Source organism: Phodopus roborovskii, unplaced genomic scaffold, assembly GCF_943737965.1.
Source record: "Phodopus roborovskii unplaced genomic scaffold, PHOROB, whole genome shotgun sequence".
Taxonomy (NCBI): Eukaryota; Metazoa; Chordata; class Mammalia; order Rodentia; family Cricetidae; genus Phodopus; species Phodopus roborovskii.
This window is the reverse complement of record NW_026126433.1, coordinates 10,000,633-10,016,860: the sequence shown is the minus strand read 5'-3', so window position 1 is coordinate 10,016,860 and position 16,228 is coordinate 10,000,633. Positions and strand designations below refer to the sequence as shown.

Genomic DNA, 16,228 nt, shown 5'->3' with positions numbered 1-16,228 from the left:
CCTATAAAAGCTGTCTCAATTCTGCACTCGTGGTCCTCAGTCCTCTACCCCATGTGTGGCGTATTACTGTGGACCCCAGTGCACTTGGAATAAAAAAGTCCTCATGTTGTTTGCATTAAGACCATTTTTCGTGAGTGATTTGGGGTGTTGCCTTTCCTGAGTTGGAGCGTGAAGGTCCACGCTCTGAGAGTCTTTCAGGTCTGTCTCACTGTGTCATAGTTAATAAATAGTTTCAAAAGGCCTATGACATTAGCAGTTTAATGTACAGGGGATCATTGCATCTTTGGACATTGCTGGATGCAGTGTTGTGTAACCAACTTGGAACCAACCTGTACTCAAAATTATATTCCAAAAGGGTTTCTATTAAAACCACGTGGGCACCGGTTTTCACTTGATGAAGACTATCTTAAGTGGGCTAAATTGCAAAATTGTTATTTGGACAATTCCATAGGTGTAATGGGAATTTCTCATGGTTTCCTCCCATTTGATTTTATTTTTCCCGTTAAGATTTCTGAATTAGACCCCATACTGATAGTAAGTGTGACGGAGAAGTGTGCGGTATGAGGGTATTGTCTGACTGAGGCAGGGGTCACTTCGTTTGAGATCTACCTGGTCTCCATAGTCAACCAGATTATATAGCAGAGTCTTATCTAAACAACAAAAGAAAAACAAAACAAAATCACCCAACCTAACCCAACCAAACACACACACACACACACACACACACACACACACACACACACACACACACACACACACACACACACACACCAGGGAGAGTGGGGAGGAAGAGCAGCGGGGCTTTAGAGGAGATTCTTGTCTTTCCAATCTTGGCTGGGCCGACCAGGCTGGTTACTTCACTCTTTCCAGACTCTGTTTCCTTACTTGTAAACAGGCCATAACACCTACACAGTTGACCTCCAAGAAGCACCTAGTTAAGTATGTCACTCAGGCCAGGAATATTTCACCAGTTGGCTAGCTGTTGGCTTATAACAGTCATAGCAACTGTGATTAGATGTCATAGACAAGGACTGGCCTCAGAGATTAGGGAAGTGAACTTGGTAAGGGCAACACTAGCATGCACCCCTCGGATAACTGCGGCTGGGTTAGGAAACATGGGGAGAAGAAAGTGTAAGAACCTAGGCGCAGGAAGGCCAGAGGCAGAGGCTCTGTCACCGCCACTGGCCGACGCCGCCCCGCCCCACCCAGCAGACTGTCTGGCGAGTTCCGGGCGGAGAGTCCCTGCGCCTTCCCCTCCTCCAGCCGCCCCAGCTGCGCGGGGACCCCAGAAGCCGCCGCCCCCGCCGCTGAAGCGTGTGTGCTCGTGCCCAGGCCCGCAGGTAGGAGCCACGAGGGCCAGGCTTATGGGGCTTCCGAGCCCGCAGGGCGTCCTAACCCTCTTGCTTCGTCCCGCCTTTCCTGGCCCTCTTGGAGCTGATCTCAGCTGCGGCGTCCCTGGAGGTTCCCCGGGACACCCCCTCTTACCCCCCTTCCCCCACCCCACCCCGTAGTCTTAATTCCTGCAAAGTCTGAGCCGGTGGGATCTGCTCACACAGTGGCCGCAGGAGAGGACCGCTGCCCGGAGCGCAGGGTCTGCTGTTGGTACCCTAGACACGCTCCCCAAGTCCCCGCAGATCCCAGGCGAACTCTGCAGGATGCACCCCACCCCACTTCCTCGGGCCGGAGTGCAGTGGCTCTGAACGCTCCCACTAACTAGATGGTTTCGCGCTCCCTGCGCTGGTTAACGCTGTGGGCTGATGGCGATGGCACCAACATCCCCGGCCAACCAGGAAGTGTTGCATTCCAGCGGTTTCGTGTCCAGCTGAAGCACAGTCCCAGGCGTTTAGCCACACAGCTGCTGCCTTGGGGCCAAAGATGTACAGCATAGAAGTGGAGAGGAGACAAGGGCTTCTAAGAGCAGGGCGTGTTCAAGGGGGGCGGTTTGTTGTTTTAGCTCTGACCCAAGATGTTTGAGACTGAATTCTCTGGTCAGGGAGTGAGGTCCTCTAAGCCATGGGACTGTTTATGTGAAACAAACTTTCTGTAGCCCAGGCTCCCCTTAAAGGCTGTGTAGCAGAGGTTGAGGACTCTTCCAGCCTCCTCCTCTTAAGGGCTTGGTTTACACATCAGGACTTTTTAGGATTTTTTCCCATCCCTTCCCCATTACCCTAGGACTACCTGCCACGCCTATGTTTGTCCTCTCCCCCTCTCCCTCCCCCCTAATCTCTGATCACTGCCTTCCTTCATGAAGCTCAAAATACAAGGACAATCTTAAGGACCACAGGGGCGTATGCATTTGACCATTTCTAGGTCTGTCCTTGGAAGGAACAAACCTATTAATTAGCCAGGCCCACTAGTTTCAGCTTGGCCCACTCCAGATTATCTGCTGAGGGCCCCTGCAGCTAGCTGGCCAGGAACTTCAGTGGCTCTCCTGCCAGGCTTCCCTAGGACTATTCTGTATGACTATTTATGCAAGAATTTCTTTGCATAGTCAGTGCTTCTTGGCACACAAGTGGTTAGCTTGAATTTGTAAGCAGCCTTTAAATGACCTAAACTAGTATCTGAGCTTTTTGTGACCCAGTACAATTAGCTTTACAAATAAAAAGTGAGTGGTGAAGGTTTTAAGAAGATGGTGTCCTTGCTGGTTTATTTCTGTTATCAGTGTGTTACACACCCTGGTGTTACATTCCCTACAGGCTCACTTAGGTTTATTGATGTACTGATACCTACCTCAGTAGCACATAGTTAATGCAGAATCCTACTCATCAGAAGTTCACTTAGTATGTATTTCTTAATCTAAATTTATAAATGGTCTTATGTAACCCTGCACAATTAAAAACATTACAATGACAAAATCTATCAACTTTTAACTTCAACATATTTTAAAGATTTATTTTAATTTATTTAATTATCCACATTTAACTATGTGAATGTTTGTGCTGGTGGTGTAGGTATGTGCATATGGGTGCTGGTGCCTAAGAAGGCCAGTGTGTGTGTGTGTGTGTGTGTGTGTGTGTGTGTGTGTGTGTGTGTGCCCAAGCTGGGTGATATGAACTGAGTCCAGGGCCTTCGCAAGGGCAGTATACTCTCAAGTGCTGAGCCATCATTCCAGTCCCACTTCTAAAGTTTTAAAAAAAGTTTCATGTTTGATTTTATTTTGACACATGTCACAATATGCACATGACTTTGCCATCTTAACAATCTAAGATGTTTGGTTGCACTCAATACAGTCTGTCACTGTGCTATTATTGCCCCTCCATTCCCAAAGCTCTTCTCATCTTCCTTCCAGGGGATTAATAACTCCTTGATGATGATGATTACATTGCAAGCTTCGGTTTTCTCACTGAGTGAAGTTGTATTCTTTTTTTTTTTCTTTTTCTTTTCTTTTCTTTTCCATAGCTTTAAAGAAGTGCACTTGAAAAGAATTGTTTTTGAGGTAGGGTTTCCTGTATGACCCTGGAGTTCACTATATAGGTGAAGAAGACTATAAGTTACTCATCTTTCTGCCTCTGCCTCTGCCTGTACCTCCCAAATGCTGGAATTGTAGGTCTGTACCATCATTCCTAGCTCAAAAAAAAAAAAAAAAATCCACTTTTCTTTTCACATGGCGCTTTTCACCATGCTTTTCACATGGCTTCTCTGAACTTGCTGGGTTACAGATGACTTGTGCCTCTGAGCTGCCTTCCTCCACCCTGAGTGCTGGGACCACAGGCATGCACCACTGTACCTGTATTGTGTTGTACTTGATAGGCAAGCACTAGCAGTTGAGCTACATTGTCAGCATGATATGCACATTTAAAGAGAGTGACAAAAGGCATAGCCAGATAGAGTGTATAGTAAATCCTGCCTCCATGAGATGAGGAAGCCTATTTGAGGGCCAGTTGGTAAGTTAATTTGAATTTGTGTTGGAAGCACTTTGAGATCCTGGCTATCTAGAGATGAGAATAGGGAAGGGAGTTATTCTTGGTACTTCCTTTTCTGCATATGTAACAACAACAACAACATCTTAATCACTTTGTCCCCTTTAGCAGTACAGTGGGACCAATCCATATCACATATTAGCCCAGAAGATGACACATTTTTAGCACCCGAAGACCTTTCTGATGAAGTTGCTGGGTTTAGCAGTTTCCTGTCTTCCCCAGCCATATGCTAAAGATAGGTTAGAGGACATGGCACATGAGATATGGTCTTTAAACCTGTAGTCCACTGAGTCATTGTGTGCAGGAGAAAAGCTGTCCTGTGGGAGGACACGTTTTATGTTTACAGTTCTTCAAGTCTCAATAGAGCACAGAAAATGTATTTGCTAAGGTGTGGTTAAGAGATGTTTCAGGGTTCAGATGAGAAGCAGAACCTCAGCTTCCAGTAAGTCTGGACCGTTTCTGGTTAAAAAGGGAATCATACATTGTGTCACATAGTTCAGTGGGAATGCATTATAACTCCATGTTTCCCTGAACTCACAGTGCCACAGCAAATCTGGACCCCAGATGTTTCAGTGGTGGGTATTTTGACAACAGCATATGTTAGGTAGCTGTCCCATAGGTTCCCAGTTTTGGTTTTTGTTTTTTCTATTGTGAAACTTTATCAAGTTTTCTATTTATTGAATAATCATTACAATGATAAAATAAGATACATTATTAGTTTAATCAACACTTACATGATGTCCACTTGGTTTTTGACACCATTGAATGCAGGTAAAAATGTCTCTTTTACATAGATAAAGCAGTCAGAGGCACTTGAGTTCACAGTTAGCACAAGGCAGAGCTGCCTGACTCTATAGCTTTTGTATTTCTATCTTTCTAAGAGAATAGACTTGGATTCTACCTTCCTAACTAGCCACCTTTCTAGGTTTTTTGTTTTTTCCCATTTTGTCCTTGTTCTTAAGCATAAATAAAATGTCAAAATTGCAAGTATCACAGCAACTTACCCAATCAGTTCATCAGTTCAACTCCTTCATTTTTTGAAATAGGAGGCAAAATGGATTGTGGTCATGTTGCTGGTGGAGGGTTGTGTCTAATGCTGGGCCAGATTCCCCCAATTCCTGGGCTGTGATATCTATCTATCTATCTATCTATCTATCTATCTATCTATCTATCTATCTACACACAGGTAGGCCAGGCTGGCTTTGAACTTGATATGGACCTCTGTAGTCTAGGATAACTTCTGATTCTCATGTTTCCTCCTCCAAGTGCTAGTATTACAAGCCTTCCTCACCATGTCATGATTTTATGCAGTGTTGAGAACTGAACTCTGGGCTTTAAGCATGCTTGAATGCATTCTGCCAACTGAGCTACACCCTTAACACACTCCAGTATTTTAAGAACCACACTGGAGCCGATTTGCTAAATAAGGGCCCAGGTTGTGTCAAGAGGCCAGAGTGGATGCTTGCATTGATTCTGGGCCATGGGATGTTGCCCTGGATTTCCAATCTCCTTCCCAAGCTACTGCATGGCTGGTGGCATTGGGCTGTCTTCTGGATGAAGGGAACATCTTGTTTTATGGCCCAAGGCTTGCCTCTGGATGAGGGGAACATTTTATTTTGTACTTAATCATTTTTGAACATTTGGGAATCTAGACTTGGAAATCTTTCCTGTGACATACAGGGGGAAATCAGCCAAGAGCAGCAGGAAGTAAAAATAGCCTACTTAGTTCTTTAGAGGTAAGCAGGAGTTAGTTCTGCAGCTAAGACTTACAGACTCAGTGTATATATACTTGGTTTTCGAGACAGGGTTTCTCTGTGTAACAGTCCTAGCTTTCCTAGAACTCATTTTGTAGACCAGGCTGGCCTTGAACTCACAGAGATCTGCCTGCCTCTACCTCCAGAGTGCTGGGATTAAAGGTGTGTGCCACCACGTCTGGCCCTGCAAACTGTATATTAAAAACAGAAAAATGTTTATACTAAACAGTGATTCTTTTCAAAGTAGGCTTGTACAGACAGCCCCTTTGGAAAAGGGAGTCTGGGTATTGGCACAGGACAGAGAAAAACAGAGCTAAGGCTGTAACGAGTGGAGGGAGACCATGTAATAGAACCTATGGCAGGTGTCTGTAAAAAACATGGAGACTCGTAGGAAGGGCCAGGCTTGGGGAAAATCAAAGGCACTGGCTGTCTTTAAGCAAGCTTAGTGCTCAAACTGTTGCTAAGTATCATAGTTTGCTTTCTAGTTCTGTGATAAACACCACCACCAAAAGCAACTGGGGTGGGGGCTGGTTTCCACTTACACTTCATAACATCATTGAGGAGGTCAGGACAGGGATTCAAGACAACAAACTGGATGCAGGAACTGAAGCAGAGGCCACAGACCAATGCTGCTTACTGACTTTCTTCCTTTCTTTTCTTTTTTTCTTTTTACTATTTTAAATTTATTTCTTTTACATTCTGGCTGCAGTTTCCTTTCTCTCCTCCCAGCCCCCCTTCTGTTTCCCACCCCCAATCCAGTCCTCCCCCCATTTCAGTTGAGAAAAGGGCAGGTCTCCCATGTGCATCAACAATTAACAGGAGAAAGACTGTCATATCAAGTTGCAGTAAGACTAAGCACCTCCCCTCCCCATGTATTAAGTCTGGACAAGGTGACCCAGGATGAGGAGAAGGGTCCCAAAAGCCAGTAAAGGAGTTGGAGACAACCCTGTTCTTGTTGTTAGGAGTCCCACAAGAGAGGACCAAGCGACACAACTGTAACATAGAGAGCAATGCACGCTCCCTGGTTGTCAGTTTGTCTCTGTGATCCCACACGAACCCAGGTTAGTTGGTTCTGTGGGTTTTCTTGTGATGTTCTTGACTCCTCTGGCTCCTACAACCCTTTATTCCCCTCTTATGCAGGATTCCCCAATCTTTGGCTAATGTCTGACTGTGGGCCTCCGAATCTGTTTCCATCAGTTGCTGGGTGAAGCCTCTCTGATGACAGCTTAGCTAGGCACCAATTTATGAGTAAAGCAGAATATCATTAGGCATCATCACATTGACTTTTTTTTTCCCCTCCAGTCATATTTGGTTCTGTCCTAGGTCTCTGGGTCATCCAGCCTGTGGGTCCTGGTGCTCCGGGCAGTGTCAGGGGTGGGCTTACTCTCCTGGCATGGATTTTAGACTAGACCAGTCATTGGCTGGCCACTCCCTCAATCTCTAGGCCACCCTTACCCCATCCCATAGGCAGGACAGACTGTAGGTTATGTGACTGGATTGGCATACCACTCCCTCTGCTTGAAGTCTTGCCTGGTCACAGGAGATGACTAGTTCAGGCTACATGTCTGCCGTTATTAGGAGTCTTAGCTGGGGTCGCCTGCTTTCTTACATAACCCAGGACCACCTGCCTCAGTGTAGCACTGCCCACAGTGGGCTCCCTCTCACATCAGCCATTCACTAAGAAAGTACCCCACAGGCCTATTTTCTCAATTGAGTTTGCTCTTTACAGATGACTCTAGTTGACAGCAACAAAAACCTAACCAGCATGTTAGTTTAAAAAAATAAAAAAAAGCTACAGTGGATCTCTCTCCAGAAATCCCTTGCTTTATGCTGCTGTAATCCAGGCGGGTTTTCGGGGAGCACAATGGTGTTAGAATCCCTGTATCTGTGTGGCTTGCTGTCTATATTCTGGGAGAAGGCAGTCTTGGAGGCCACAGATGACATCTGTATATACAGCAGTTTGCAGGCCATGGGAGTTGAATGAAGAAGTCAGTGGTGAAGGACAATGGCCAATCATTAAAGATCTGTAGACATTTCAGGAAAGTCAGATGTCATGATTGATGTTTTGTTTATATGTCCTTCACTGTGCCATTTAACTACTTTGTTCTAGTTTTGTTGTAATTGTTTTGTTTTTCAGACAGGGTATCAGATAGCACAGGCTCACCTTGAACTCTCTATTAACTGGGCTGACCTTGAATCTGTGATCCTCCTGCCTCCACCTCCCATGGCCTGGGATTGTAGGCACAAACCTTTATACATGTCTTATATACTGTGTGTGTGTGTGTGTGTGTGTGTGTGTGTGTGTGTGTGTGTGTTTATAGGATTTGGGAAGGAAGATAGGATTTTTTTTTATCCTAACATTATAGGGTTGTCAAAAATATTTTTAGAAAAGGGAGAGAGGGTTGTGTCAGAAATCCAACCAGATCATATTGTCCTGAGCAGGAAAAATTGCCTGATAAGGTACTAATGATTCTAAGTGTGTTATAATTTTATTATTGTGGTGTGTGTGTGTGTGTGTGTGTGTGTTATGTGTATGTATATGTGGGCTGTGTGTAGTGCTTAGTGTATGGTGTGTAGTGTGTATGTGATGTGTGTGTGTATGTGTGTGTGTGTATGTGTGTGTATGTTTCTGTATGTGCATGAAGAATTGAGGCAGCTTTTGGGAATTGGATTTCTCCTTCTTTGGGCTGGAGAGACAGTCAGTGGATAAAAGCACTAAATATCTTAATGTAGGCATGTATAACTACTGTCTCACCTCTAATCCCATGCCCAAATCTGTCAGTTTCCTGGCTCAAAGCTGGCAATGGGCCAGTGCCTGGGCAGGCTGCGTCTGAGTGATTTGTCAGTCAGTACTGGGCTCCATTTCCCCACCTGTATAGTGAAGATAAAATAGCTCTCTCATGTTGTTCTCAGGAAGTGTAGGGAACAATGTCTGGGCAGAGCCCTGGACATATAAATGGCACCATAAATGTTAGTTTCTCCTGCTTTATACACTGCCCCCCCCCAATCTAACCAGAGAAACATTCACACACAAAAAAAGCAAACAAGTGAAGACAGTGCTAGCACGGACAAAAGAATGTGGCCCTGTGGGGAATGAACTCAGCAGAGATAAGCTGTGTGCCGGGAAGTTCTTGGGTGAGAGTGGGTTCTATGAGACTCTCATGGTAGGAGTCAGGGAGAAGATTCTGGTGGCAGAACTAGCTAGTCACACTAAAGACAGGAACCATGTCTTTGGTAATCGCAATTGTAGGGTATGTGGGTGACATTATCCAGGCAATGTTTCTTGTTTGTTTGTTTGTTTGTTTTGGAGGCAGACTTTCATTATGTTGCCCAGGCTGTCCTCAACTATGTGGCTATCCTCTTACTCCTGCCTCTCAAATGCTGGGATTACATGTGTGCCATCAAGCATTTGATTGAATGCATATAAGTCATTGATGTTTTCTAGTGTGTGTAAGTATAGACATATATTTTTCAAATGGTGGGGTGCCTATGTAAGAATGAGCTAGCTCATGCTATGTTAGAAAAAAAAACTCTCTTCACATTGTTTAGCTTCATGTTAAACATGAGAAGAACCCCCCCTGGCAGTATCAACTTCTCATTTAAAATCGTGCTGTGTGTTTGTGTGTGTTGCATGTGTGTACACTGCAGAAGGATGTTGGGTGTTCTGTCACTTCTTCATGTTTTGGGCTTCTTGGCTGTACTGTAGCAAGAGGGAGGCTATACCTTAGCATCTGCCCCCAGAATCCCAGGGGATGGCAGGGGTAGGGTGGGGGAGGGGAGGAGTGTTCCCATTCAGGACAGCAGCAGGGAAAGCTTGTCACTGGGGCTGTAGTTAAGTTTTAGGGCACTTGGACTTGCATTCACGAAGCCCTAGGCTCAGTCACCAGCATGGGACTCCTCCCTCCTCCAAAACAAAACAAAAAAATATGATTTCTTCTTACAGTCAATAAATCTAAATAAAAACAGAAACCATTCTAATATTTCATGGCAGAACAGAATCCATATGATCGTTTCACAGAGAAACTTGGCAATATGTTTAATATAGGCATGTATTTTGATTTAGGGAATATAAACGACAATAATCCAAAGAAAGTAAACATGTAAAGGAGGACATATTTATTATAGTATTTTATATTAATGATTTCTTAGTTTTTGACACAGGGTCTCATAAAACCCATATGGGCCTTGAACTCACTGTGTAGCTGAGAATGACTTCACACTCCAGTCCCTTGCCTCTGCCTCCTAAGTGCTGAAATTGAAGATGTGTGCCACCACAACCCGACTTAAGACAATAGTTCTGAAGTTTTGTAATGGATAGAATTGGTTCATTTTGAGAGCTGGTGTTTCTATTTTTCAGGAATTTGGTGAGCTAATTGTGAAAGCATGTCATTGTTAGAAGTCCAGATATCTGGGTCTGCAGAGACGACTCAGAGGTTAAGATCACTGGTTGCTCTTCTAAAAGGCCTGCATTTGATTCCCGCACCCACGTTTCAGCTCACAACTGTCTACAACTCCAGTTCCAGAGGATCCAATGCTCTCCTCTGGCTTCTGTGGGCATGGAATGCACATGGACATGCATGCAGGCATAACACCCATAAATAAAAAAAAAAATCAAAATTTCTGAATTTAAAATTTCCTAGCTGGGAGGTGGTGGCACACTTTTGATCCCGGCACTCAGGAGGCAGAGACAGGCAGATCTCTGTGAGTCTGAGACCAGCCTGATCTACAGAGTTAGTTCCAGGATAAAGCTCTGAAGCTACTGAGAAACCCTGTCTCGAAAAACCAAAACAAACAAACAAACAAAACAACAAAACAAAAACTTCCTGAATTTACATTAAACATTTACATTAACAACAAAGGCTACAACGTTTGAAAACCCATCTTTTACTGGTTATTACACTCACTGCTTTCTATTCTTCTGAAATTATATACGTTGCTTTTGTGCAGTAGCAATGCTGTAAGTACTGTTTCTTTCCGAGCTGCGTGTTCTGTAGTGATGTAATATTGGCAGCTTAAGAATATCTACAGTGGGAATATGTGCATCATGGGAACTGGCAAACACTGCAGTGGGGCTGCCCTCCCCTCCCCCACCTGAATTGTGAGCTTCCACAGCACTCCAGGCACATTACCTGTGTATGGCTGACGCTTTCCCACTCCCTGCTTCTTTCCCACTGGGCCCCCTTCTTTTCTTTTACCTGTCCTGGTGAATCTAGAGATGTGGTTGGTTGGGAAGGAATACATGCAGTTATACCATATTCCCTGCTTGTTGTTCACCTGCTGGAAGAGGTATAAGGGTTTTAGTTCAGCTTATCTCTGAGTTATGTTCTTTCTATTTCTGTAGAGTAGGGTACTTCTGAAGCCCCCTTTCCCGGAAGAGCTCTTCCCCATCACAGCACTTCTAAAGTCTTGCTAAAGAAACTTAACAGAATACAGATTCCTCAGAGTCTCCTGTGCACCTATAAAATTGACATTCTTGGGGGGATGGGACTCAAGTGAGTATAGTGCATGTTTCCTTGAGACTTTGCCTGCTTGGACCCTCCTGAGGGTTCTTTCTAAGAGAGCCCCTGGACGTGTGTGCCTTGCTCAGTATCAGCTAATTTGGCTTCTGGTCCACCTTGCTTTATAGCCTCGTTTTTTTTATGTTTAAATACAAATTCTGGGCCTGAGAAACTAACTTGAGGTGTTAATTTGTGCATTACCCTATTCCTCATGCCAGACCTCATCCCTGGAGGTAACACATTTCTCCCTCCTTGGCTACAGATGGAGATTAGCTGGAGAGGCAGGTGGGTTTACATTTCCTTAGGCCTCTGTGGAACAGTAGTTGATTTTGACTATTGTAATGCAGCTGCCTTGTTCTCTCTTTCTGACTGGAGCATCTTGCCCCCACTTGTCTGTCCTTTGGATCAATGACAAAAATGGCCAAATGTTATGTTCTTGGACAGGGAAAGCTCACCTCAGGCCACACTGATCTGTCTATTGTCTCACCTGAATTTAGCCTTTTTGCCTTGGGTTATTTCAATGGCTGCGGTTTCTACACAGGAACTCCGTGAGAGCAGGTATGTGCCTTCTATATAGAAGGTGTTCATTAGCTACTTGTTAGATGAGCCTGCCTTCATATCATTAAATGCATCCAATATTGATCTTAACCCTGGGTTCCCAAGTCACTCATCTGTTTCTCTTTGTCTTTCATCTCCGCCCTCACAGATACTCAATGTTGAGAAACCTCAGTAATTTGGAACAAGTGCTGCTGTCAGTAGACAAGAAAGAAAACCTGGGCCTTTCTCTGTGAATTTACAGAAATTTCTCTGTGAGTTTTCAGAGGAACTTGGTTTGGTTGCCTGTAATTGTCCTGTGGGTAAGTACTATGTGATCGGAGGGATCTCGCAAACTGGAAAGCCGCATGAAGCAAATATGGCAGACTTGGAGGAGACCTTTTCCTTTTTCGTATCCTAATAGTAGTTTTTGGTTGGGATGCTTCAGACTAGGAGGTCATCTCTCACTCTATGAGCTACCCGGAAGCTAGAAGTATGTGTTAGCCACGTGCGTCCTGACTCACTTCAATGGAGGAAATAGGATTGTGTTGACTAACAGTGAGGCAATTTCTGCAGATCTGTTGCAAACAAGGTTAATAGGTTACAATGAAAGCCTTCATCCTGCACTCACAGGGGTCCCTGCTCGTGCTGACATTGGGGAATCTACTAGATACAGAGTCTTTGGTGCCAAGAGTGTTCAATAGGAGCTAGTGTGTCTAAGAAGTGATTCCTGTGGCCCAGTGCTGACAATCTAGAACTTGTAGGCTCCATGTGGTTAAGAAATGATATGCATTCAGCCCAACACAAATATGAAAAATTACTTGAAACAGGAAAGATTATTTTTCTAACTTGATTGTGCAGTTCTCGGTAATGGAGTTTATAGATGATGACATCATGCCAGTGCTGTGATATCAGAAAGCCGGGTATACATGCATTAATCCATTTGAACCAGGGCTGCACTGTGTAGAATTGAGCCAGATCACCTGAAGTGGGCTGGTATTTTGACCTGACAATAGGGATCAGCTTTCCTTGATAGTGGATTTTCAAGTAATGTTATGATCTTTTTATTTTCTCCTAAAGCTGATGTGTTAAAATCCTGCCCTCAAGGCTATGGAGATATGAACTGGCATCTTTGGGAGGTGATTAAATTCATGAGTGGGATTGTTGCCCATTCCAGAGTACAGTGGAACGGGACCTCATACATATTTACAATAATAATATGTAAAGTGTTTTTAAAACCCAATTTTATATACTTAAAAATTGTGTTTGTTTTAGATGTACAGACAGGTTATGGAGGTCTCTCCCCAAAGGGACACCATCCTCAAAGGGACACCAAGGGATGTTAGCCTTTGGCTTCTGTGGATATGTGGTTGAAGGACTGCATTGGGCCACACATTGCACGGCTCCTCTGTGTAGTTGCCTCTGTAATGTAGTATCTCATTACTAACTAAAGTCCATGCTTTATTCAGAATTCATTTGCTCCTAATTGGCTTTTGCTTTGCCTGTATCCTGTCTAAGACACCTCCTTACAGTTTGCAATTTAGTAGTAACCTGCTTCTGCGCTGTGGTGGCTCTACTGTCTAGGACTTCCCTTTTTTCTGATGACCCTAGCAGTTTTGAAGAGTAATACTGGCTAGGAATTTTGGTGAATGTCTATCATTTGGGTTTCCTGATGACTTCTTATGAACAGACTGGGATTGTGGGTTTGGAGAGGGAAACCACAGAGGTGAAATGCCATTCCATTGACTTCATAACAAGAAGCACATGATCAGACTGACTTTATGAGTGGCATTGGCTTTGATTGCTGCCTGAGGACATGTTTGATTGTAGCTATTTCTATTATGTTCTCTACCCTGTCGATGGTATACACATCTTGTGAAGGCAGCCATAGTCTGGGGGCAAGGTATTACTAAACACTTCTTAGGAAGGGTGAGTAGCTACTGAAATTTGCAATTTTGCATAAAATATTTGTCTCTAAACTCATTCACTTATTTATTTAATTATTTACATGGTATGAACTAATGCTATTTATCTTATGCTTTGAGGTATTATCCAGGGCTGTCTTTCTTATTTAGTTATATTTTACTTTTGAACAACTGTATTTGAATTTTGGTGTGTGTGTGTGTGTGTGTGTGTGTGTGTGTGTGTGTGTGTGATGTGTGTGTGTCTATGTATGTGTGGTGTATGTGTGTCTGTATGTGTGGTGTGTATGTCTGTGTGAGTGTGGTGTGTATGTGTGTGTGGTGTAGGTGTGTGTGGGGGGTGTGTGGTTTGTGTGTATGGTGTGTGTAGGTATTTGTGTGTGTGTGCGTGTGTGTGTGTGTGTGTGGTGTATATCTGTGTGAGTGTGGTGTGTGGTGTGTATGTGGTATATGTGTGTGTATTGTTGGGGTGAAATTCAGGACTTTGAGTATATTAGGCAAGATTTCTACCACTAAGCTACATTACCAGACCCTGTTAAAAAATGTTAGTTATTTCATTTTAATTTTTAAAGATGTATTTATTTATTATGTATTCTGTGTTCTGTTTGCATATATGCCTGCATGCAAGGGTGACATCAAAGCACCAGTAAAAAGGTCTCAAGCTGACTTGGCTCTTCAGACCCTGAACTGGCCCTTGTGTCCCTCAGCCACCCTGGATCTTCTTCCCCTCAGGGGTAGGCCTGGAATTGTTTGCCCAGACAGGGGCTAATGGTAAAATTCAGGCCTGTTGCCATGGGTTGAGAGTTACATTAGCAGAGGCTGTTTAAGTGGCTGATTCCTGGACACTGGCTTCTTATTGTCTCTGCAGGCTCTTTCTCAACATTTGCATCTGTTTCCTTTGTTTGGGTCCCACCTCAGCTCCTGCCACTCTGATTATATGGTAGGCCAGTCTCACTTACGTTACCTGGATTCGGTGTCCTGAGAGTGTCAAGAGTCTGACATTTATTTATTTGTCTGTTGTTTAGCAAATGAGTCACGGAAAATGAAAACCTTATGACACATTCGAGGAAAGTTAGAGATTAAGTTGTAATAAAGCCTCTCAAATATTCTAGCAATGGAAAGAAGAAGAAGAAATTTAGCCACCTTCATTTACAGAGGAGACCCAAAATAAGTAAGTTTGAAATACTTATTCATGGTGGTGCATGACAGCCCTTTTCCCATTAGTAAGGTATTTGCATATACCACTTAGCTTTCTGGGTGGTGTGACAAAATACCTGGCAAAAGCAATCATGGAAGGAGGTGCAGGCTGTCATGGTGGGGGAGTCCCTGTGGCAGGAGCACGAGGCAGCTGTTCACACTGCCTGCACAGTTAGGAAGCAGAGAGTGAGAATGTTGGTGCCCAGCTCACTCCCTCCTCTTTGTGCAGTTTGGAACTCCAGCCCAGGGACTGGGGCCACCCATGTTTAGGAAGGTGCCTGTGGAGGTGGGAAGAGCATGTCAGATCATCTGGAGCTATACTTGCAGGCTATTGAGTATTGCTTGCTGTACACAGATGCCGGAACCCAGGTCCTCTGCAAGAGCAGCAAATGTTCCAAGATGAGAGCTGGAATTTCGTGCTGAGGTGTTCTGGGGTTTGACTTGGTCAGCAAGCATGGCCGTAACTGTGCCTATTGACAGCCATAGGATTATGATGGTTGGCTTGGGGAGAAGGTGATTTGAGGAGAGTAGTTAAGAAATTATAGCTGTGTGGTGGTGGTGCACACCTTTAATCCTAGCACCTGGGAGGCAGAGGCAGTCGTATCTCTGTGAGTTCAAGGCCAGCCTGGCCTATAAAGCAAGTTTCAGGATAGCCAGGGCTTCACAGAGAAACCCTGTCTTGGAAAAACCAAACCAAACCAAACCAAAAACATTGAGGCAGCCCAACCCAGATGTGGGATGGACTGAAGATGGGCCTGAGGTGACAATAATGAAGTATTGCAAATGTGGGGACTGATTCTTTGGGGGTGGGGAGGATGAGTGAAAGATCAGTGGAGAGGAAGATGTAGTCAGAACTCCTGCTTTTCAAACACATTTCTACAGATTGCTACCAAGGTAATATACAATTCTAGTGTTATTCCCAGTTCCTTAGGACTCAGTGTTCGGTTTTCAGGAATGTTATGCATAAGATGTTAAATGCAGCAATGTTAAATGAGGAGTATTCTTCTGGAAAACTATTGAATTCATAAGCACGATGCTTAGTTGATAAGTGAGGCTCGGGAATGCACCGGGTCCTTCTTACACTGAAAGGAAACATGGGGATCTTCTTTCAGCATAGTTTGGCTATGAATAAAGGAGTTCTGCAGAACCTAACAGGATGTGTTAGAACAAAAACTTTATTAATGAAGACTATTTATATTTTATTATTTAAAGTTGCATGCTATATGTTATCTAAGCATCTTTACAGTGGACGTGTATACAGTATACATAGATGCCTATGTTTCTCTGTGGAGGAACACAGCTGTGGCTCAGTATGTACAGCATATGTCTAACATGCACGAAGCCTGCCTTCTAGCTCGAGCTCCACTATCACCCAACATAAACCAGGTGCACTGGCACATTCC

The 16,228-nt window shown here is 44.1% G+C and overlaps 1 protein-coding gene across 1 annotated transcript in view; it reads left to right on the top strand.

Annotated features, from left to right (window-relative positions):
• Positions 1 to 1,259: 1,259 nt before the first annotated feature.
• Positions 1,260 to 16,228, top strand: part of Pld1 (phospholipase D1) — a 184,079-nt gene continuing 169,110 nt past the window's right edge. Inside the window, exon 1 of the mRNA XM_051185893.1 lies at positions 1,260 to 1,340. The gene's annotated coding sequence lies outside the window, so the exon portion shown is untranslated. The remainder of the gene's footprint in view (positions 1,341 to 16,228) is intronic.